This window comes from Diabrotica undecimpunctata, chromosome 1 (assembly GCF_040954645.1).
Source record: "Diabrotica undecimpunctata isolate CICGRU chromosome 1, icDiaUnde3, whole genome shotgun sequence".
Classification (NCBI taxonomy): Eukaryota; Metazoa; Arthropoda; class Insecta; order Coleoptera; family Chrysomelidae; genus Diabrotica; species Diabrotica undecimpunctata.
In genome coordinates this window covers 39,885,388-39,909,567 of record NC_092803.1, presented here as the reverse complement: position 1 = coordinate 39,909,567, position 24,180 = coordinate 39,885,388, and the positions used below count along the sequence as shown (strand labels likewise).

At 34.7% G+C, this 24,180-nt stretch overlaps 1 protein-coding gene across 3 annotated transcripts in view; it reads right to left on the bottom strand.

The window, feature by feature from the left end:
• LOC140448300 (juvenile hormone esterase-like) overlaps nucleotides 1-24,180 on the bottom strand; it is a 134,181-nt gene that overhangs the window by 44,662 nt on the left and 65,339 nt on the right. The window contains exon 1 of one of the 3 annotated variants that reach the window (XM_072541398.1): nucleotides 7,504-7,628. The exons of the other annotated variants lie outside the window; for them this stretch is intronic. The gene's annotated coding sequence lies outside the window, so the exon portion shown is untranslated. Of the gene's footprint in view, nucleotides 1-7,503; nucleotides 7,629-24,180 lie in introns of those variants that run through there. 3 annotated transcript variants of the gene reach the window in all.

Here is a 24,180-nt window from a genome sequence, read left to right as displayed (position 1 = left end):
AATAGGAATCGTATAAATCTTAATGTGGTTTAGTGTCGTGACAATAAAAATTTATTACAAAATGTGGAGACTCTCTACAAGTACCTAAAAACTAAATAAATATTGCAACTTTATAAAGTGTTTCAATGAACTATAAAGAAAAAGAAAATGAACACTTTATTCCGCTGACTTTTAACTTGCATTCAAATATAATCAAAATTTCAAATGATCCCCAAAATTATTATCCAACCTCACTTTAAAACAGTTCTGATTTATTTAAAGAAAACTAACTACTCGCAAAATAATCGGTGAAACTGGAATATCAATCCTCTCTTCTGAAGTTAAGGTACGTACTATTCTATTTTTAATTTAATGATCATTAATATTTTCAATTTTTTTTAAGGCCTATCGCAATTATGTTAATTCATGAATTTTAATTTTCTCAATTTAAATGACATTTTGGTACTCCAATAATAATTTATAAGTCAAATTGTTTCTCTTACTCTCTGGAACAAATTCTGGATATCTCTGCTGTGGAAACTGTGGAAAAACTAAAATTCTAATTAGACGAGTTAAAAAACACTCCCGACCTATTCCACAGTTTCAGGGCTCCCCTTCGTCGAAAAATCCTCGTCGGCATCCAAAAAAAACCTCTCATCCGTTGCTAGCAGCAGCCAACGTTCTTTTTTTTTTTTCGTCTTCTATTTTTTTTAAACCATAAAACTGTCCTGTTCTGACACATTTGTCAATCCACATTAATTTCTCATAATCACTTTAATCACATCTAATTTGGGAATTTATAAAAAAAATGTTCAGATATAAAACTTATTCTATTACAATGCTAATACAATTTATTTTTTTCATCTCCACATCATTGTAATTTCTTATTTAACAAAACCCCTATTAATTTAGCTCCCACAGACTTGCTTGGCAGTTTATTTTCTGACGTTTTTTAAAATTTCTATGTTTAAATATTTTTTAAGAATTCTTCTTTTTTTTTTCTTTTTAAGGTTTAGACGATTCACCTATACACTAGGCAACTATACTATTCAGAAATTATTAACACTATACCAGGTAAGTCAAAATTAATTTATTTAACAATTTACTAATCTTTTTCTCTCTTTTATTTCAGAGTCGAACCCACATTGTGATGGCTTCATGAAATTCATGAACAACAAACTCATATAAAAATTCATTTAAGTTGTATCCTTTTTAACATATTGAAATCATTTCAATATATATATATATATATATATATATATATATATATATATATATATATATATATATATATATGTATATATATATATATATATAATTTTTTGTTTAGTATCGACCGTATATTATTTAAAATATTTTGTTGGGTATATGTCAGGTTCTATCGATCTGGAATTAAAACAATTCTTTTTTTGAGAAAATTTTGTGAACATTTCTTGTTAGAAATGTTCACAAAAAAAGAGACATGATTAACATTAGTTTGACACTTTGACAATTAGACTGACAATTGTCAAAATAAGTTAATATACACCTAAAACAAAAAAAAGTGTGTAGTGGATTAGATGATTTTTCAGAAATTTTTATATAAAAATAAGCTAGCAGGTATATCGTAAATTAATATTGATTTAAATAAATTGCAGAATATTGCTGTAGATGCTGCTTAGTTGATTCGTATCTGTTTTGTAATTTATTATATTTTGTGTTTTAGTAATATAACAGCCTCTTTTTATAATTAGTTGATGTTTGTAGGATTTTAAAATTCGTATAGTCAACTTTGTGACCTGCATTGATGGAGTGTTCGACAACAGACTGCGAAGGTTGCTATATTGGACAGACAAACCAATGGTTAAAACAACGTATTACCCAGCACAAAAGTGACTGCCATAAAGGTAAAAATACATGCGCTGGTGTTGTCAGCAGTTTTTACTAAAACCTAGAGAATCATGAAGTATATGCAAGGTCTGTGCATTCTGCAGTAGAAGATGTTGTAAGAGATCAAATGTCATTGATGTTCAAATCAGCTAATGAAGCTAATGAAGACAACACAAATGATTTTGAATATGGACGAATCCATGGTTTCAAAACAATATACAAGTAGAGAGGAACAGCTATTGTGCGAGTAAATAATTCAGTCTTGTGAAATGTGCTACTGCTTAACATTAAGCATGAGAAAAAATGAGCTAGAGTCGAGTGGTTGAATAGTTTTAGGAAACGACACCCTATGTTATCGCCTTGAAAACCAGAAGCAACTAGCCTTGGCAGGGCCACCAGTTTCAACAAGCATAATGTGGCGACATTTTTTACAAACTTGAGAAGTGAGATAACGAAACATAATATTATCCAGTCGAACCAGATATACAATTGTGATCAGACCGGTGTCACCAATGTGCATAAACACGGGAAGGTACATACTAGCATTAAACAAAAATAAATTGAAAAAGTGACAAGCGCTGAAAGAGGCACATTAATAACAATGTGTACTCCAATATGCGCTAATGGGACTTTTGTGTCTCCATTCTTTGTATTCCGAAGGAAAATAATTAAGCCTTGCATGCTTACTGTGGCTCCTCTAGGATCAGCCGGTGCAGCGTTTCCCTCTGGTTGGATGACGGGAGATAATTTTTGAAGTATATAGAGCACTTTATCAAAGACGTGTGATGCAGTAAAGATTTCCCAGTTCTATTAATTCTTGACAACCATGAGAGCCGTTACAATGTTCGTGTGCTGAATCTGTGTAAAGATAATGGGATTATTTTATTGACATTGCCGCATTATTGCAGTCATAAAGTACAACCGCTCGAAATGAGCTGCTTCTTTCTATTTAAAAGCTATTATAACCAAGGAGTTGATGACTGGATGCTAAATCATCTTGCCATACCTATGAGCATTTTGTAATTTTGTTGGTACCGCCTAATCTAAAGCATTCACTCCTGTCAACATTTTCAACGGATTAAAAAAAACAGGCATAGCACCCCCGAATTCCCAAATTTTTTCAGAGAGTGATTTTATGTCATCTTATGTCACTGATAGTCCCGAAGAAAATGAAAATGGAAATGGTAACGAATGTAAGGCTAACGAAGGTGTTAGCCTTCGGTAATAATAATTCAGTAATAAATAATGTCTCTCTGGGTAGTGATCACAGAATAATTAGAGCTAAACTAAGGATTAAGTATAGCAAACGTAAAATTAACTTTAATAACACGATACAAATAGACACAGAAAAGCTAAAAGTCGATAAAGAAAAATATGCTAGCAAATTAAAAACCGTCCAAGCACTGAATCTAGAACAACTCAGCGTTAATAAAATTAACTCAGTTATAACAAAAGAACTATTGAATGCTAGCTCAGAAGTAGCAACCCGCTATAACAACAAAAAATCCAAAATAAGTGCAGAATCGAAGAATATGCTGAAACAACGAAAAGAGCTCCTGTCACTAAACAAAAGAAATACCACAGAATACAAAGAACTTAATCGAGCCATACGAAAACAGATAAAAGACGATATTAAAAAACATCAACAAGAACATGTAGAAAGAGTGATACAGAAAAATCGAAGTCTGAAATATACCAAACCGAAATTAGGAAAGAAAAATATTATAACTATGAAAAATCAACAAGGCCAACTAGAAACAAGCAAAGCTCAGATATCAAACATAGTTGAAAATTTTCTATACTGAGTTATACCGCTCAAGAAACGATCCCCCCGACTCTTCAAAGCAAAATCTGAAAAGACAAATAACAAACGTAAATTCTGAAGTAATGCCCGAAATAAGCGAAGTAGAAATAGAAAATGCAATTAATGAATTGAAAAGAAATAAAGCACCGGGTAGTGATGGAATTCTGGCAGAAATGTTGAAAGAAGGCGGAGAAGAAGTCATCAGGTACCTAAAAATACTTTTTAATAAATGCCTATTTGAAGGAAACATACCAAAGGAATGGAATACTGCTAACACAATATTAATACACAAAAAAGGGGACAATACAGATCTGAAAAATTATCGTCCAATATCACTACTATCACAACTTTATAAAACATTCACACAAATAATTACAAATAGATTGACAACAAAGTTCGATGTATATCAACCAGTAGAGCAAGCCGAATTTAGAAAAGGGTTCAGTACATGTGACCATCTTCACACACTAAAGGTCCTAATAGAAAAAGTTAACGAATACAATTTACCAATCTGTTTAGCATTTATAGACTACGAGAAAGCTTTTGACAGCATAGAAGTATGGGCTATTGAGGAAGCACTGGTCAACAGCAGAATAGATTCTAGATATAGGATATTAATACATAATATATATCAACACGCGGAAATAGTAGTCACGATGGATAACGGAATGAAAACGAGGCCAATAAAAATCAACCGAGGAGTAAGACAGGGAGACACCATATCTCCAAAACTATTTACTGCCGCACTTGAAGACATCTTTAAATCACTAAATTGGGAAACGAAGGGACTATCGATAAACGGAAAGTATTTAAACCATCTAAGATATGCAGATGACGTAGTACTAATAGCCGACAGCTGGAAAGAACTGAAGACGATGATCGATGAGCTTCATACGGAATCCATAAAAAAAGGACTGAAAATGAATCTGAGTAAAACTAAGCTAATGTCGAATAAAGATGATCAACCGATGATAACCATCCAAGGAACAAAAGTAGAACATGTAGAAGAATACATATATCAGGGTCTGAATATCAAGGTAAACAAAGAAAACCAAACTACCGAAATAAGCAGACGAGTAAGAATGGAATGGGCCGCATTTGGAAAACTCTCATACATACTGAAAGACAAAAAGATACCCCAAAACCTTCGAACCAAAGTGTTCGATTCTTGTATCCTTTCCGTTCTCACTTACGGAGCTCAAACCTGGACATTCACAAAAAAGAACATGGACAAGATTTGAAAAACTCAGCGAGCCATGGAACGACAGATGCTTGGTATCTCACTAATAGATCGGCAAACGAACGAAGCAATCCGGAACAAAACAAAAATAAAGGACGCCGCGAAACAAGCAGCTAAATTAAAATGGAAATGGGCTGGACACAACGAACGTCTCGAAGATGGTAGATGGAACAAAGAAGTCGGAAACTGGCGACCGTACGATGCGTAGAGACCAAGAGGAAGACCTCAAATGCGCTGGAGCGACGATATCAAAAGAGTCGCAGGACCAATGTGGAAACGCCTAGCACACAACAAGGATGAATGGCGAGAAATGGGAGAGGCCTTTATTCGACAATTCGGATAGAAAAAGGGCTATAAAAAAAAGGTGTTCAGGATGTGGAAGATGTTCAGGATGAAGATGTTTAGGATGTAAAAGAACTACGACATGTCAGCCCAATTAATGGCCCATCCAATGGAATAACCCCTCAGCAAATTGGGCTACATGCCAAAGCTGCTCCTCGGAAAAATCTTAGGAGAAGCAGAAAGAAGCTACCGTCATCAATAATAACAGACACTACCATAAAAGATGCCATAGAGGAACAGCATAAAGAAAGATTGGCTAAAAAAACACTTTCAGAAGAAAAAAAGCAGAAGGCTAAAAAACTTAACCGTCAAGTTTTTAATGACGACATTAGTTCAAACAGTCATATTGGTGAAGAGATTTTCAACGATACTAGCGATTTAGAAAGCTTCACATCAGAAAATCAACATTTGTCTATTCAAAGTCATGACTATGTTATAGTAAGATACATGACAAAAAAAAACTGTTAAACATTATGTCGGTCAGGTTATTAAGATAAGTGGAGATGAATATAATAATATCGCTTTCATGAAGAGAATTGTGGCCGGCAAATTTGTTTTCTCCGACAAACCCGATGTAGATACCGTAGAAGCAGAAGATATTTTACTAAAGCTACCTCCTGATGCCATTAGTGGAAGTATAGCTAGGGCTTTTCGCCAGTTTATGTTCCCTGTGAATTTTTTCCAATTTAAAATAGTGTAAAATAGTTTTTTTACTAAAAATCCCACTATGGACCACTATGATTCCTACAATGGACCATATACTGGTTCATAGTGGGACGAGTGGTCTATAGTGGGACTTGTTGAATAACATTTATTATAAATAAAGGGTTACTTGAAATTAGTATTAGTTTTCTTCTATACATCCATACCCATGCATAGGTACCCTAATTATAATATTCAAACGCAACGTAATCAAGGTGTTATACACTTTTGAAAAAAAGCGTCCCACTATGGACCAGTTTACCATAACGGTAGAAAAGCGGCTAGAACAAGAAGTCGTGGTAAAATGGCACAACATCTTTCCAGAAAGCCTTTTGAACGGCCCAACGACTTGCAGTACATATTCTCGGTCTACTTCCGATAGCAGAGACGGGAAGCAAGTACTTAATGGTCACAATGAATAATTTTTTAAAATGGCCTGAAATTGCACTCCTTCCTAATCAAGAAGCGCCTACAGTAACAGAAGCATTCGTAGCACACGCCATATCAAGACATTTGGTAACTTAAGAGTTACATTCTGATCAAGGACGAAATTTTGAATCAGAATTATACCAATAATTAATTAAAATCTAGTTATTAAGAAAACAAGCACTACGCCTCTCCATCTTCAATCACACGGAATAATCGAAAGACATAATAAACTGTTTGTCAATACCTTTCAAGATCTGTCGCTGATAATCATAAAGTTGGGATACTTTGAAATTGAGCTTCCTCAAGGTCTTATTTTTGAAAGATTGCGTCCCTGCGAAGAAGAACGTTTATCCCCGACGTACATCGAAAATTTTAAAGAAAAATTGGAAAAAATCTACGAACTTCCTCGTAAAAGCTTAAAACTTCAAAGTGATTAAGCCAAGGTCAGAATCCACAATGCATACTACAGGTACAACATTCGAAAGAGGTGACCCACCAGTATGGTTATAGAATCCCACACGTAAGAAAGGACTTTGTCCGAAACTTCAACGAAACTCGGAAGACCCGTACACCGTCCTGCAGAAAATAAACGATCTAATCTACCGAATTGAGTTTTCATCTAGAAGTAAACCCACGGTAGAGCACATCGAGAGATTAACTCCATACCATAGAACTTATCCAGCCTGTTGGTTTCAATCGGTCTCTGATAGAATTAAGGAGAAAGCATTGTTAGGAAAGTTTCGTGAGATCTACTCCATGTAGAAAAAGCCCCGACTCGAAAAAGAAGAAGTAGGTATTAAAATTTTAGAATATTGAAGATCCCATCTAAACATCCTGAAATGTCTAATGAAGTTCAAAGTACATAAAAAAATGAAGTCTGGGGCGTCAGAAGTGTATATAAACAGATGCTGTTGATAGTTTGAATAACAGTTAGGTATCACTTAGGTATAATTGAGTTTTTGAAGTTTATTGGTGTCATTAAATTATTTTTAAAGAAGTGTAATAGTAGTTTATCAAATAAACTAGTAAATATTCGAACTTGTCAATTTTAGTTTTATCTAACAATTTAAATAAAACTCTACTTGAATTCGAAAAACTGATTGCCTATATTAAGATCAAGCAAATATCTACAACTTACTTAATATATCACATTTTTCGATTAAACCCGATACTCTTTAATGCAAAACTAAATTGTGACACTAATAATATATATTACGACAGTTGATAAAGTTATATCGATCTGTGGTTACAGCCAAATATTGACGATAACCACGATGTGTAAAAACTTGTTTGGATATTATGCTTCTCAGCTGTTTCATTAATTAAGACGCCAGTTGAGTCTTTTTTAGTTAAATATAACCTGTATACCTACACAGTGATTTAAACAAGAATTTTTATCATGTTTTATCTAACAATTTAAATAAAACTCTATACTTCAATTCGAAAAACTGGTTGCCTATATTAAGATCTAGTAAATATCTATAATGTACACCTTACTTACATAATATATCATATTTTTCGATTAAACCCGACACTCTTTAATGCAAAACTATAATTTATATTACGACAGTTGATAAAGTTATAGCTAAATATTGGAGATAAACACGATGTGTAAAAGCTTGTTTGGATATTATGCTTCTCAGCTGTTTCATTAATTAAGACGCCAGTTGACTCTTTTTTAGTATCTGTCTCTATCCTGTATACCTACACAGTGATTTAAACGAGCCAAAAGTAAATAGGAAATTGGGAAAGAAAGAAAATAAAACCATAGAAATTACCAAGGAAAATAAGAACAATATAGTAATGCAAATAAATATAAAAACTATGAAAATGTACCGTAAAACGGGGAGAAGTGATACAGTTTTCAAATTCAAAATGCATTGACAGCGACAAATTTTATTTTTAATCGACTTTATACTCATGATTCTATTGATGTACCTTCAGACTATCTAATATGACCAAATTTTATTTTCAAAAATCTTTACCTTTTTCATTTAAAAAAAATCCCTTGTATCACTTCAACCTAGGTAAGTGGGTAAAGTGGTAAACCATATAAAATAAATGGTGTATTACTTTCTAAAAGCCTTAGAGTGAACTGAGACACATAGTTTGTTTTAAAAAACTTTTTATTCACAAAGAAAAATTAAAAAACATTTTTGAAAATTTTAGTCGGCCATATCGTAGTTCCACGAAATTCTGAAGTTGCTGATCAGCTCATCAGGAAACACTATGCTAGTTTTTAGGCCATACAAAAATGTCTCTGTGACACCTATACTACTTTAAAAAACTTACTTCTATGATCCTGTTGTCACCCCTGCTGTTCTCGCTTACAGTAGTCACCTGAGAACAATACAACTTATCTTTTTTTGTGATCAGATCCTTACATTTTACAACTATGAAGTGTCCTTCATTGATTGACATATAATCAATTTCTGGAATAGGTTCTTCATTTTCTCCTAAGGCAACTGCATCAAAGTCTTCTGTATCAAAGTCTTCTTCGCCTGTGCTATCATTAAACATTTCCGACTCTTCTGTCGATTCCGGTTCATCCAGTGACTCCTCTTCAAGATTTGCGGAACTTTTTCCTGGTTTAACCTGGAGCTTTGTCTTTCGGCTAGTTCTTGGTCTGGGCTTTTCTTTTCCATAGCGTAGCTCACGAAGCCGTTCTATCACAGAATCATTCATATTTTCTTCAATGTGAACGGGATTCGCACCAACTCCTTTGTTGGGTAACAGATTCAATATTTCCTGACGGTTCAATGGAACAATACCTGTTTTTCTAAAACCACTTCTAATGTTGTCACCACAACTTTCACTCAGCTTGTCAACAAGTTTTTTCAACATTGGTGGAAAATAGATCTTACTTAGCGAGCTCTGGTTACCTTGATTTCTCCACTTTTGAAGCAGTGACCTCCACTTATATTTTAAAGACCTAAAAAAGGCCACATCTAGAGGTTGGGCCAGATGAGTTGAGATTTGGTTAAACCAGCCACTTTTTGTACACCCATAACGTGTGCCCTTAGGTCCTCCCAAACGCCATGAATCATACAAATTTTCTTCTTTGTATACTACGTAAATTGGTAACAATTTACCGTCACCACTGCAAGAAAACATCAAACTCGTTGAAGATTTTGCAAAGTCGTTTACTTTTCCGAATTCTTTGGACCCCTTCTACAAATAGACACCCCTAAGAGTTTCTTCAAGATTGTCAAAATACTCATTTATTGTTTGCACAGAAACGCCTGCTCGTGCCCTTTTGATATTTTGGTTCATTCTTGAGCTAAGCTGCTCTTTGTGCCTCTTAAGGAAGGAAATAGCCCAATCCTCACCTGGTAAGTTATTTTTAAATTTCCTTAAAGTCCTCTAGCCAAATATCTTGTGGCATGGCTAAGTTAAATATTGTGTGTATATGAGATTAAGCTACAATTGATTGTAATTAAAATTACGTTTTTAAGAAACTCTGAGACATATCATCTTCAATCATTCACAATACTTATGCAACACACAAAGTCATTACACCAACGTTCACCCGCACACATACGTGTAAGCACATACAGATAATGCAGAAACACACAGAATAATTGGAATTTGAAGTTCCATAAGGCATAAAATCCACCCTCACATCTTTACAGCCAAAGCATGACTGTTGCCTATTACACCGCGGCCACGTCAACTTTCAATTTTTGAGAAGACATAACTTACACAACAACTTAGCGGTTATACCCATAGACATAATACAAGATAGACTGACCTTGCTCTATGGTTATACCCATACCATTGACTTCAGAATGCGGCTGAAGTTGTAGGACTCCATCATACAGATAGATTTTAAGTTTTGATATTTTGTAAGTGCTACTTTTTGCGTAGATTTTTTTTATTTATTCTTATGTATATGCTTTTAAAATCAGCAATTTTCAATTATATATATATATATATATATATATATATATATATATATATATATCGATGGAAGGCAACCGTATATACCTATTTCTGCCTATTGGTCGTCTTCAGTACGGTGCAGCCAAGTTAGAAAAAGGAGCATGTTAACTTGAGAAAGGATCACTACAGGAGCAATGCGACCAATTTGTGGCATTAGAGTTAGAAGATCCTGATGGTTTACAAGGCAACAACTAACAATAACTACGGAGGAAGCTACAGCTACCTGGGGAAGGAATGCCAAACGTTGAAAAGTTTAAAACAAATTAAAAAGGATAATGCGAGTGAATAATAAAAGTAAAACGTAATGGCCTGTCTCGCTTTTTCTAACTTGGCTGCACCGTACTGAAGACGACCAATAGTCAGAAATACGTATATACGGTTGCCTTCCATCGATATAACTTGTTTGGTTTTCTGTTGTACGAGACATGCTATTACATTCAGATTCATCAACATCGTCGAATTTCTCTTTAACAACACTTACTTCTCATTTAATGGAAAATTCTAACAACAAACTTTTGGTACACCGATGCGAGCAAAGATTTCTCCTATCATTGCAACTTACGTTATGGATTATGTGTTAGACCCAGTTATTCCTTTATTATTCTTTCAAATTGCATTTATTAAAAAATAAGTTGATGATATCATCTTCGCTATACCCAATGACAAGGTAGATGAACTATTAAACACCTTCAATAGTTATGATCCCTACATCCAGTTCACTATAGAGAGGGAACATGGTAATTGGTCCGTCCCCTTTCTCGACATAAGGACGATCAAGCAAAATAATAACACTAAAATAGATTGGTATCAAAAACCGACCCATTCTGGTAGATACCTTAACTACCACTCATACCATAATAATTCTACCAAAGTCAACTTAGTCAAACAGATGAAAAATAGAGTAATAAAACTATCAGATATTTCTTTTCATACAAAAAAACCTTCAAATCCTACATAAACTTTTCATTTCAAACGCTTATCCAACACCATTGGTGAATAAGATTTTGTTTAACACTGTCCATAACGAGGGTACTTCACCTTCCTTTGCGGCTAAGAATGCTAATCCTGATGCCTTAAAAGGGAACCCAGTCTAACAAATATTTTTCATTGCCATATTTTAGTGATATCACTCCGGGGTTAACAAGGATTCTGAAAAGTGTTGAAAATAGCTTTGGTAGTAATAATAACAATATTAAACTCAATGACATTTCATGCCTCGCTTGCAACAATTCCTACATCGGCCAAACCTCTCAACTATTGAAATCACGTATCACACTACATAAAAGTGATTCTCGACTTCACCCTGACCGTTGTGCATTAGCCAAACATGTCCATTCCACTGGTCATCTCATGGACTATACGAACACTACAATTCTCCACCGTGAGAACAATAAATCCAAAAGAGAGTTCATCGAAATGTCTTATATTTTCCTTAACGATTTCTCCATTAATGTTAAGAATGACATTAAGAATCCAGCGATATATACCACTTCTTACTTAAATCCGATACCAAGAACAAAACAAAATCACAGAGAACTAACTTGATTAATATATCCATTAACAACTAACCTACTTAAATAATAATTTTCATTAATTAAAAAAAGATAACATTCCCTTGGTTTTCTTAGATACATCTCAAGAAGATATTATAATAATAATATATGAATAATATAATATAAAAAAATGTTTAATTAAGAAAAATCAAAAATAATAATATTACCCTAAACTGGGAATTAACTTCATTTTGTTACACCGATGAAACAGTATCTATCCGTTAAAATTCTACGTATCCCTATATTTTTAACTGTTCCGTCGTCCAGTTTTCGATGACAAAACGGAATGTCATTTTTTAACGGAACGACATTTTTTACTGTATACGGAATACTGTACCATGTGTGAAGTCACTCGTACAACTACATACTCCTTCTTCTTCTTAACATGCCATACAAGTGCGTAGGCGACTATCTCATTACTAGAATTCTGTTCTTGGCGGCGTGACACAGCTCGCCTGTATTGTGTATTCCTGTCCATTCTTTAATATTCCTTAACCAGGATAATTGTTTAGTTGAGTCTACATGACATTACCAATGACAATGGTTCAAGGCTGATTGAGTTTGCAGCAGGGTGCAACATGATTATCAAAAGCACCCAATTTGCCAGGAAAAACATATATAAGGTAACATGGAGATCAAATGATGGAAGAACGAGGAACCAAATTGATCACGTATTAATTGATGGGAGGCATTCCAGTAGTATAATAGACGTAAGAATTAGACGGGGACCAGATAGTGATACAGACCATTTCCTAGTAAAGGTCAAGCTCAGAACTAGAATCTCAACACAAACAACAGACAAACAGATGAAGATCGAAAGATGGAATGTGTCTAAATTGGAAGAAGAAGAGGGAAAGAGACAATACTAACTGGAATTGAGAAACAGATTCCAGGTGTTGGAAACGAAAGAAAATGAAAGAAAAAATATAGACCAGAAATGGCACTCCATTACAGAAACAGCAGAGAAGTGTATAGGTCGGAAGAGAAAAGCAAAAAGAAATAAATGGTTTGATGAAGAATGCGAGGATACCTTAAAAGAAGCAAACAAAAGAAGAATCGACTACCTAACAAACCCGACGGATGAAAATCGTGAACAATACAATAGAGAGAGAGCCATAGCCAGAAGAACAGTAAGGAGAAAAAAGAGACAACATTTACAACAACAAATTGAAAAAGTAGAACGTGAACACAGAAGCAAGCAAAATAAAAAATTCTACAAAGAAGTAAGACAACATAAGAAAGGTGCATATATAAGAACACCGAACTTTGTGAGAGATAAAAATGAGCAAATGATTACAGCTGAAAATAAAATAATCGAAAGATGGGCTGAATACTTTGAAAGTCTTCTAAATGTCCAGGTAGACGCGGATGGAAATAAAGCAAATTGTGAGTACCAAACGGCCGAGATAGAAGTACCCCCGCCAAGCCTGGAAGAAATTATCACGGCGATAGAAACCCTAAAAAATGACAAATCCCCGGGACTAGACAATATTGATGCAGAACTGATTAAAAAAGGAGGGCATGAACTTAGAACTAAAATACACCAATTAATGAAAGAAGCCTGGGAACAAGAAATAATGCCAAAAGAATGGAGTGGCTGTATTATCGTGCCAATACATAAAAATGGCAGAAAGGATACATGTGGCAACTACAGGGGAATCTCACTAATCGGTACTACATATAAGATATTAGCTTCAGTTGTACTAAAACGATTACTGCCATATACAGAGGAAATTATTGGCGATTACCAATGCGGCTTTAGGCCTGGAAGATCAACAATCGACCAAATATTTACTATCAGACAAATGCTAGAAAAGTATTGGTAATATAATAAAGAAGTACACCAGATCTTCATAGATTTCAAACAAGCATATGATTCCATAGATCGCTTAAAACTGTGGAGTGCAATGATGGAGTTAGGCGTACCAAAGAAGCTGACCATGATTGCGCGAATGTGTGTCAACAATTCCTTTGCACAAATTAGAATAGGAGGCAAAACTTCAAAGGCTTTCGGCATAAGCACCGGACTCAGACAGGGAGACCCGCTGTCCCCATTACTATTTAACCTAGCATTGGAATATGCAATGCGAAAAATCTATACCAGAGTCAAACCAGACATAACTGACAGAGGAGCAAAGATTATTCTCGCATTTGCAGATGATGTAGATGCAGTAGCACAGACAACACTGGAAGTTAAGGATATAGTATCGAACTTTGAAGAAGCAACACTAAGCGTAGGCCTGAAAATAAACGAAGAAAAAACTAAATACATGGTCGTATCAAAAAAGGAACGACAGCGAATAAGACAAAACATTACCATAAACGATCATAATTTTGAGGTGGTCAAAGAATTCAAATACCTAGGAGCAACAATTACCAGTGAAAACACAGGAGAACGGGAGGTTGAAATACGAATACTGGCGGGGAATAAATCATTCTTTGCCATTCAACATCTAATGAGGTCAAAGCTTCTCTCAAGGCGTGCCAAAATCCAAATGTACAAAACCATAATACGACCAGCAGTGACATATGGAAGTGAAACATGGACATTGAGAAAGAAAGAAATCAATAAGCTATTAGTATGGGAACGCAAAATCCTGCGAATTATATATGGTCCTTGCAGGGACAGCGTGACAAATGAATGGAGGAGCAGATACAACAATGAAATAGAGACTCTCTTCGGGAAAGGAAACATCGTAAGATACATAAAAGCCAATAGATTAAGATGGGCAGGCCACGTGGTACGGAGTGATGACGACAGACTGATTAGCAATGTGTTTTGGGAAAGACCAGATGGTAGAAGATTGACAGGAAGGCCTAGAAAAAGGTGGAAAGACGCAGTCAGGGAAGACCTGGAGAAGATGGAAGTAAGGCCATGGGAAATAATAGCACAGGATCGGAATCAATGGAAGGCAATAGTAAACGCGGCAAAAACTCACGAAGAGTTGTAAAATCCAATGATGATGATGAGGATAATTGTTTGCGGCCGGCTCCTCTCCTACCTTCGATCTTCCCTTGTAGGATTAACTGTGGTATTTCATATTTTGCTCCTCTCAATATGTGCCCAAGGTAATCAATCTTGCGTTTTTTAATTAATTTAAAGAGTTCTCTTTCCACGCCGGCTGTCTTAAGGACGTTATCGTTTCGAACTCTATCCACCCAAGGTATGCGCATCATTCTTCTTAATGACCACATTTCAAATGCTTCAAGTTTGTTGATAGATGTTTTTTTCAAAGTCCACGTTACCATGCCATAAAGCAAGATGGACCATATGTAGCACTTGACCATTCTGTACCGTATTTCGAAATTTACATAGGAGCGGTCTGAATTTCACAAAAGCTTGTCTTGCCATTTGTATTCGGGTTTTTATCGCTTGTTGTGGATCCGATTGGTCATTGATTGTGGTGCCAAGGTATTTAAAAATTTTCATGCGTTTTATGCGATCGTCACCTATGCATATTATCGGGTTTTCTGGAGGGTTTCTGCTAATGACCATATATTTCGTTTTCAAAATGTTGATTTTGAGGCCATATTTTTTACCTATGCTATTCACCCTATCAAGTAATAACTGCTAATCTTCCAATTTATCAGTTATAATCACTGTGTCGTTCGCATAGCGTAGGTTGATAATTGGTATGCCGTTCACCTTAATGGCCATGAAGAAGCCGTGTCTTCTAATGCTTCCGCAAATATATTTTCAACATATAAATTAAAAAGCATCGGAGAGAGTATGCAGCCCAGGCGGACACCTGACGGATTTCAAATTTATCCGTATATTGGTCTACATACTCCATCGACTAAAAAACACGTACACGATAAAACGGAACAGTAAAACGGAGACATGTGTGAACGGGCCGTTAAGATGTTCCTGATTACATAAAATCAAAAGTATTTTATACAGTTGAACTGGCATTAAAGTGGAGATTTCAATAAAGGTGCAATATACAAGGTGCTATATTTGTAACCAAAGTGACTAATGATATCAGGAAAAAGGTAAATCTGGCAACGTTACAAACATCAAATTTCTTATCTTCTTATTGCAAAAAAAGTGTATCCCTGTTTATGTATAATTCACACCATCCATTTAGGATATAATTAGGCACTTCCAGACTTTTGGTCCACTCTGTATATGTAATATAGCGATAATAGTGTCTTGAAGTTTTCGAATACAAAATACATTAGCGGTGATTTTTATCTTAACTGTTTACTTATTTATCGTTTATCATTTTATTTAAATGGTCATATATATTTAAAAATATATACCGCTCTGTACAATAAACAACTTATAAATCTTAACATCACAAATAGCCACTTTTTATGATGTTTTTATTAGATTATCGACTACCGGAACTTATTTATTGGTAATATAGTGTCATAAATCATAATCCAATTTTTTGTATAGTTATGCCATATTTGATTCATAACTATATGCAAAGGTTAACCACCAGCAATAAATAAAAATAAGTGTTGAGAGAATCATCAATTTTCATTAAAAATTGCAATTTTAATGTGATTTTAAACTTTTTGATTATAATTTTTTGCCTATTTTTTAATATTCATACAGGTTTTTCTTCGTAATTTCTAGTTTTTAATGAGATGAACAAGAGAGATAGCTTATAATACATCGACAAAAAACAAATATTTTTAAGGTTAATCAATAATTTCTATACAACTTCAAAAATATGATAAGATTCCCTTTCATTGCTTTTATGTTCATCAACCTTTGGGGCCTTATTTCTGAAATCATGACCCCTTTAACTGAAGGTAAGTTTCCCATACGTTGATGGTATATTTATAATGTGACCTCGTGGTCAAAACATCTTCTCTTTTTTTCTCGATTTGTTGAAAAGACAACATCCAAGTATAACACTTACAATAGATAGATAGATAGATAAGTTTATTGACAATTTTTACACAGTAAACACTACATACTTTGATATAACATTGTCAGAATGTGCTAGAATTGCAGAAGATAGAAAAACGTGGAGGAACATTGGGAAATTTAGCTAATAGCTTCATAATATCACGATACCTGCATCAGGTTAACGACTAAGAAAAAGAAGAAACACTACATGTCATGTCACAATATAAATAACTTACTTATGAATCTCTCTCTCTCTCTCAATCGGGCCTTGGCCTCCTCCAAACTATGCCTCCAACCTTGTCGGTCCCGCGCCGATCTTCTCCAGGTTCTCACGTCTGGCAAATTTTGCGCGTACGCTGCCACTTCATCCTCTCATCTTTTCCGTGGCCTTCTTTTTGGTCTTGCGCCCTGCATTTTACTATCTAGGGCTCTTTTCGGCAATCTTTCTGTCTCCATTCTTATTACAAGCCCAGCGAAGTCTCTGAAGTTTAACGAATTCTGAGATCGGTGTCTCTTTGAACAGTTGGTAGAGTTCATGGTTATACCTGGATCTCCATATTCCGTTTTCGTTAACAGGTCCAAATATCTTTCTTAGGACTTTTCTTTCGAAGACTTCCAGTTTTCTTTTTGTCTCTTCTGTCATCACCCATGTCTCGCATGCATAACATACTATTGGTCTGAGAATAGTTTTGTAGATCCTGATTTTCGATCTCCAGTGTGTGTTTTTGGAGCGAAACACATGATCGAGTGAAAAATAAGCTTTGTTTCCCTTTACTATTCTTCTTTGGATTTCTGATTCTTCTGTTCCATCCGTGTTTAATACAACTCCTGAATATGTGAAACTTTCTACCGTTTCAATATCGTCCTTTAATTCAATTGTGCGTCTGTTTCCCCTAGCTCTTGCCTGTGTTAACTTTTTTATCTTTAAAATATTTATTTCTAGTCCGGTCTCTTTTGCCTTTGTTTTTAATTGTGAATATATTTCTGCCGCCTCTTCTGTTCTGCGAGACATGATGCTGATATCATCGGCATATGCAGCAATCTGTATTGATTTATTTGTTAGGAGACCTGTTCCTATATTCAGCTAACTTATCACATATTCCAAGGTCAGGTTGAATAGTGTCGGTACCAGCCCGTCTCCTTGCTTCAATCCTTGGACTATCGTAAAGTTTTCAGTGAGCTCATTTTGGACTGTGACAGTTGCTATTGACGAATCCATTGTTGTTTTTACCAGTCGGATGTATTTTTGGGGGATATTAAAGCTCTGCAATATTTGATATAACATGTTCCTAATAATTGAGTCGTAGGCTTGTTTGAAATCTATGAATATATTGTGGACGTCAATGTCGTATTCCCACGATTTGTTTAAAATTTATTTCGCTGTGAATAGTTGGTCAGTTGTAGATCTTCCTTGTCGGAAACCGGTTTGATATTCCCCGACAATATTTTCAGATCTCTTCATCATTCCAAATCTTGTTCATGAGCACATGCATTTGTCCTACTAAAGTGATCGCCACCTAATTTATATAGCTCAGGGTGGACGTTTTTAATACCTGGAGCCTTATTGTTCTTTTGTGCTCGTATTGCATGTTTTACCTCTTCCATCGTTGAGGGTTCTATATTTTCGATGTCTCCTTCATTGTGATGCATGTCCATATGCTCTTCATTTTCTTATGTCCCTAAAAAAGTTTGGAAATAGGTTTTCCAGACTGATTTTATTTCTTTTGGATCACTGGTTATTGCCCTTCTTGATTTCTGCATAGATTTGTTCGGGGTTTGTATCCTTCTCTTAAATTACGTTGATATCTATACGCCTGTCTTATATTGTTGCTTTGAAAATTTTCTTCCATTTTCTGTATATTGCCGTTTTCGTATTTTTTTTTTCTCTGTTCGGCATATTTTATCGGCACTCCGTCTTGCATCTTGGTAACTTGCCCTTCTTTCTCTGGTTCTTCTTTTCATATATTTCTTGTGTTCTTCATTTCTTTTCTGTATGGCCTTATTACACTCGTCATTAAACCATTCCCTTTTTGTATTTTTCTTCCTCTTGCCTATGATTTTTCTTGCTGCGTCAATAACTTTTGTTTTGATTTCTTCCCAATGTTTTTCGGTGCCTAGACTGCCTGTGTCTGTCAGTGTTTGTGTTATTTTTGTCTCATAGTTCTGTTTGATATCTTGTTGTTTCAATTTTTGTATATCTAGCTGTTCTGTTCTTTGTTCCTGTCTTTCCCTCCTGTTTCTCTGAATTCTGCATCTGTATTTTATCTGTACTAGGAGATGCTCAGATCCGCAGCATGCTCCTCTTCGGCTCTTCACATCGTGTATGCTTGTTGCGGCCCGTTTGTCTATCAAGACATGATCAATTTGGTTGGCGATTGTTCCTCCAGGCATAATTCATGTCGCTTTGTGTATGTCGGGGTGTGGGAAAAAAGTCGAACTTATGATCATGTTTTTTCTACTGGCAAAGTTGATAAGTAATTCTCCATTTTCATTGGTATTTTGATGGAGTGAATGTTTACCAATGGTTCCTAAAAAAAATCGTCTTTGCCTATTTGAGCATTCAAATCTCCTAGTACGCTCTTGATATCGTTTCTTGGTGAGCTGTCATATACTTCTTCTAGCAGTTCGTAGAAATCTTCTTTTATTTCCATGCTATGTTCTTCTGTTGGGCAATGTATGTTAATGATTGAGAGATTAAAGAATTTTGTTTTTATTCTTAGTTTACATATTCTCTCATTCACTGCTTTGAAACCTAATATGGCGTGTTTTATCTTATTGTCAACTATGAAAGCTACTCCGAACTCTTTCATTCCGCTCTCTTTTCCGCTATACAGTATTGTATGCGTTTTTGTGTCTTTTATTCCGTGTCCTAGCCATTTAGTTTTTTGTATTGCTGCTAGTTCTATTTTGTATTTTCTGAGCTCGTTAAGTAATGATGCTTATGCTCCTGGTTTATTCAATGTCAGGACATTCCAGGTACCGAGTGCGTGGTCCATATTTCTTTGCTTAAGTTGTCGTCGATAAGACCGATCTATCCGAGACTTATTTAAAGTTTTCGTGGTGTTATACTTTTTACGGTAACGGGTTACCGGCCCATTGCCCAACCTCCAACTTGGAGGACCAGAATTTTCTGTCAGGGTTTATTCCCTTAGCCGATATGTTCCAGTTTTTAGGTGCCAGAAACTCGCCTTTCACCCCCTCTCGTCTGCTACATAACGTACAACCATTGTACGTTATGTAGCATGCACCCAGTGCATTCAAATCGATTAGGTATACAAAAACCAAAACAGATTTTTGAAATACAACACACTATCTTTTCTACTGATAGATATATCAATATAAATTGATAATTTCAGAAATATAATTTTATGTTTAGTACGGAAATTACATCGACAAAAATAAGAAAAAAGAATTTTCGATTTTTTCAATATTCATTAAATTAAAAAATATATACCTTTTTGATTATTTCAAAAATTTTATTAAATTCGTATTTTATGTCCTGTTTTAAATAAAATGTAGCAATAAAAATTATATTTGAGTAGTGATACATTAAAAAAAAATAAAATTAAAAATGTTGCGTTTACGCAACGTTGGGAACTAATAGATTAATTACTTGTAGGCCAAATAATCCAGCTCAAAAGAAAATGAATTATGTATTATCTAATCCTTTGGCAGGGCCGTTCTTAGCAGATACGTAGGGTGTGCAGTATTGTCCTCCGGAGGAGTGTCAGCCGGGAGCTGACAGCCGTGCCGGACGCGTCAAGGAATTTGGATATCGGTCAAAATACTTGGGAATTCCAAGTTTGGCCAAATCCAATTTTCTAATTGATTCGATGCAGGGAAATTCCACTTTTGCTACGTAAAACAAAGGATTTGTTTTACATAAAAGCAGGTAGATTTTCTCTCATCGATCAGTCGAGCTTGCCTCTTCTACTGTAGACCTAGTCGGTGCTATTATTGTTCCTACTAAGTTATTGTTTTATTTCTGATTTCCTATATACCATTTTTATTTTAGCATTATCGTATATTCAGACCTTTTCAGGTTAGAATATTACATTGATCTATATTTGTTCATGTACTGATTGTTTGATATTTTATTTGATTATTTTTTGATTGTATATTTTCTTGTATTTGTATCTAAGCTGTTCTTCCGTAAGTTAAGAACACTTAGGAATATTTATCTTGCCTTTTCTATTCTATATATTTGATTTTGTACTTTGTATCTAAGTAGTTCTTTTCGGTAAGTCAAAGAGCTCTTAGAAGTATTTCTCTGATATCTGACTTGTTATTTTATTGTGTGTCTAAGTCGTTCTTTTTCTGTAAGTCAAAAGAGCCCTTAGAAATATTTTCATATCGCATTATTATTTCTGATATTTTATCTAAGATGTTTTCTTCCGTAAGTTAAGAAAATACTTATATATTTGTCTATTTCATTTTTCTATTTTTTGCTAAGCTGTTTCTTCCGTAAGTCAAGAAACACTTAGCAATATTTTCACATCTTTTCTATATTTGATTTTTCTTATTTTCTATTATAAGTCGTTTCTTCCGTAAGTCAAGAAACACTTATAAATATTTGTGCATTTATTTTACTATATTTGATTCTCTTGTTTATTTTCTGTTCTAAGTTGTTCTTCCGTTAGTCAAGAAACACTTAGACATATTTCTATAATCTGTTTCATTTTTGCATTTCTCGTTTTATATTTTGAGTATTTTATTTTTCCACTCTAAGTCGTTTCTTCCGTAAGTCAAGTAACACTTAGAAATATTTCCATATTTTACTCTCACATTTACATATTTCATTTATCTATATTTCTATCCTAAGTTGTTTCTTCCGTAAGTCAAGAAACACTTAGAAACATTTTTCTTTGCATTATATTTTTATACCCTTTAATTTACTTGTTTACTAAGTTATTCCTTCCATAAGTCAAGGAATACTTAGATCATTTTTACCTATCTGTTTTCCATTTTTGCTCTGTTACTTTGTAACTGTTCCCTGGAACCGTTACCTATATCAGGTATTTGTCACTGGAACTGTTATTTATAACAGCGGTGGTATTTAACCTTTCTACCAGCAAGAAACCAAAGATGGTGAATACCCGATCCAATTCCGGGGATAGGAAGAAGCCCAAAGAGCCGGCGATGGGTCCTACAGGCCCAAATGCCCCCTCTCGGCAACAGCATAGGCTTGCTATAAAACAACGGGCGCCTGCAGGCCGCATTTAATTTTATCAATCAAATTTTTCTTAAAATAAAACTACTTAACTTAATTCTTGGATTGCCTAACGATCGAGAACAGTGATTTTATGAATTTTGTAAATACAACGACATGGTCATTGCACACACCTGGTATAAACTACCCAAGCGACGTCTAGATAGTTGTAAAGCCCCATTTAGGGCTATGATATGATATCTAGACACGACTTTTTTAATGAGCACAAAAAAGTAAAAGAAATAAGAACTATATTTAAAAAACGTGTTTCCCCTGTAGTAGATAACAATAACAACAAAAGTATTGTAAATAAATTACCGAAACCTACCAAAATTATATTAATGGCCTAGAGATTATGAAATCAGAGATAGTACACGCTTAAAAAAATGCTATAATTATAAATGCTTATGGTCCAGATAATACACCAACTGAGTTGCCAAAGCAAATAGATAAAGATAACAAAAATACTAGTAAAAATTCCCACAGACTTGTTCAAGTCCATCTTTACTACAATTTCTAAAAAACGCAATGCTAGCAAATGCTCAAAATATTGATTAATTAGCTTAATGAGCAACACTTTTTAGATTTTCCTAAGACTACTCCACAATAGAATTAGACTCAAATACGAAGAAGATCTCGAAGATATTCAATTTGGTTTTAGAAATACTATGGGAACTAGGGAGGCACTTTTTGCGCTAAATATCCTGTTACAAAAATGGCGTGATCAAAGAAAACAAGTATTTGCATGCTTCGTGAACTTCGAAAAAGTATTTGTTAAAGTACAGCATAAAAAATTATTACAGATGCTAAAAAATATATATTGGAATCAAACTACCTTCGTAAAAATTAAAGACAATTACATCGTCGGAATCTCCATACAACAAAAAGTCATAACAGGTTGCATTTTGTCCTCAACATTGTTCAATGTTTACTCGTACCAGCTATTTAAACAGGCACTCGAGAGACAGTCATGTGAAATCAAAATCAACGGAGAACTACTTAATGTAATAAGATGCTCGGACGATACAGTAATTATGTCAGAAAATATTAAAAGTTTTCCAAATTCTGCTTGATTGTATTCACGAAGTAGGAGAGGAAATATGTGTTCAAATTTCCTTCTTAGGGTGACTTGAGCTCTTTCTATATAATACTCTCCTGATTAGCAAGCCAGGATATTCTTCTTTGTCCTGGGGGCCTTTTTCCTTCAATTTTACCTTGCAAAATGCATTAGAGTAGCTCATATCTGCCTTGATTTTCATTATATGTCAAAAGTACTGCAGCTTACGGCCTTTCACGATGTTGACCAAATCCACGATTGTGTTCATCCTTTGTAGTATTTCTTCATTGGTGACTTTGTCTGTCCGTGATATCTTTAGAATCCTTCTGTATAACCATAGCTCAAAAGCCTAAATTTTTGATAGAGTTTCCGCCTTCAATTTCCACGTTTCTACTTCGTATAGAAGCACTGAGTACACGTAACATTTAAGGAGCGTTATTTTTGTTTCTAGGGTGAGGTCATGGCTCTTGAACATAGAGCTCATAGACAAGAATACATTTTTTGCCTTTCTGATGCAACATTTAATCTCTTGGGTTTTGTCCCACGACTCATTTATTATAGTTCCCAAGTAGTTGTAATGTGAGTTGTATTGTGAGTTGTAATTTGGTTCTCACGAACCAAACTACATTCTAGATGATGGATCTCTAAGAGTATTGCGAACAGCCATAAAGATAGGTACATGGAACGTTAGAACAATGTACGAGGCGGGAAAAATCTATAATGCCATTCAAGAAATGGAAAGACTCTCGATTAATATTATGAGAATAAGCGAAATGCGCTGGACAAATACGGGATACCGAGTTATCAAAGATCACAAAATATTCTACTCAGGAAATCTTAAGAACGAACATATAAATGGAGTAGGCCTAATTATGAATAATAAAATCGCCAACTGTGTCAGTCACTTCGTACCTGTATCAGAAAGGATGCTCTTAGTTCAGCTAAACACAACTCCCATAAAAACAAACATTATTCAAGTATACGCTCCTACAGCGGACGCCCCAGAAGAAATCATAGAAGAATTTTACAATGACCTTACTAATATTGTCAAAAGGATTCGGAAAAACGAAATAACACTAATAATGGGAGACTTTAATGCCAAAGTTGGCAAAGTACAAAGTGGAAATTTAGTGGGATCCTTTGGTCTAGGGGAACGTAATGAACGCGGAGACCGTTTGATTGAATTTGCA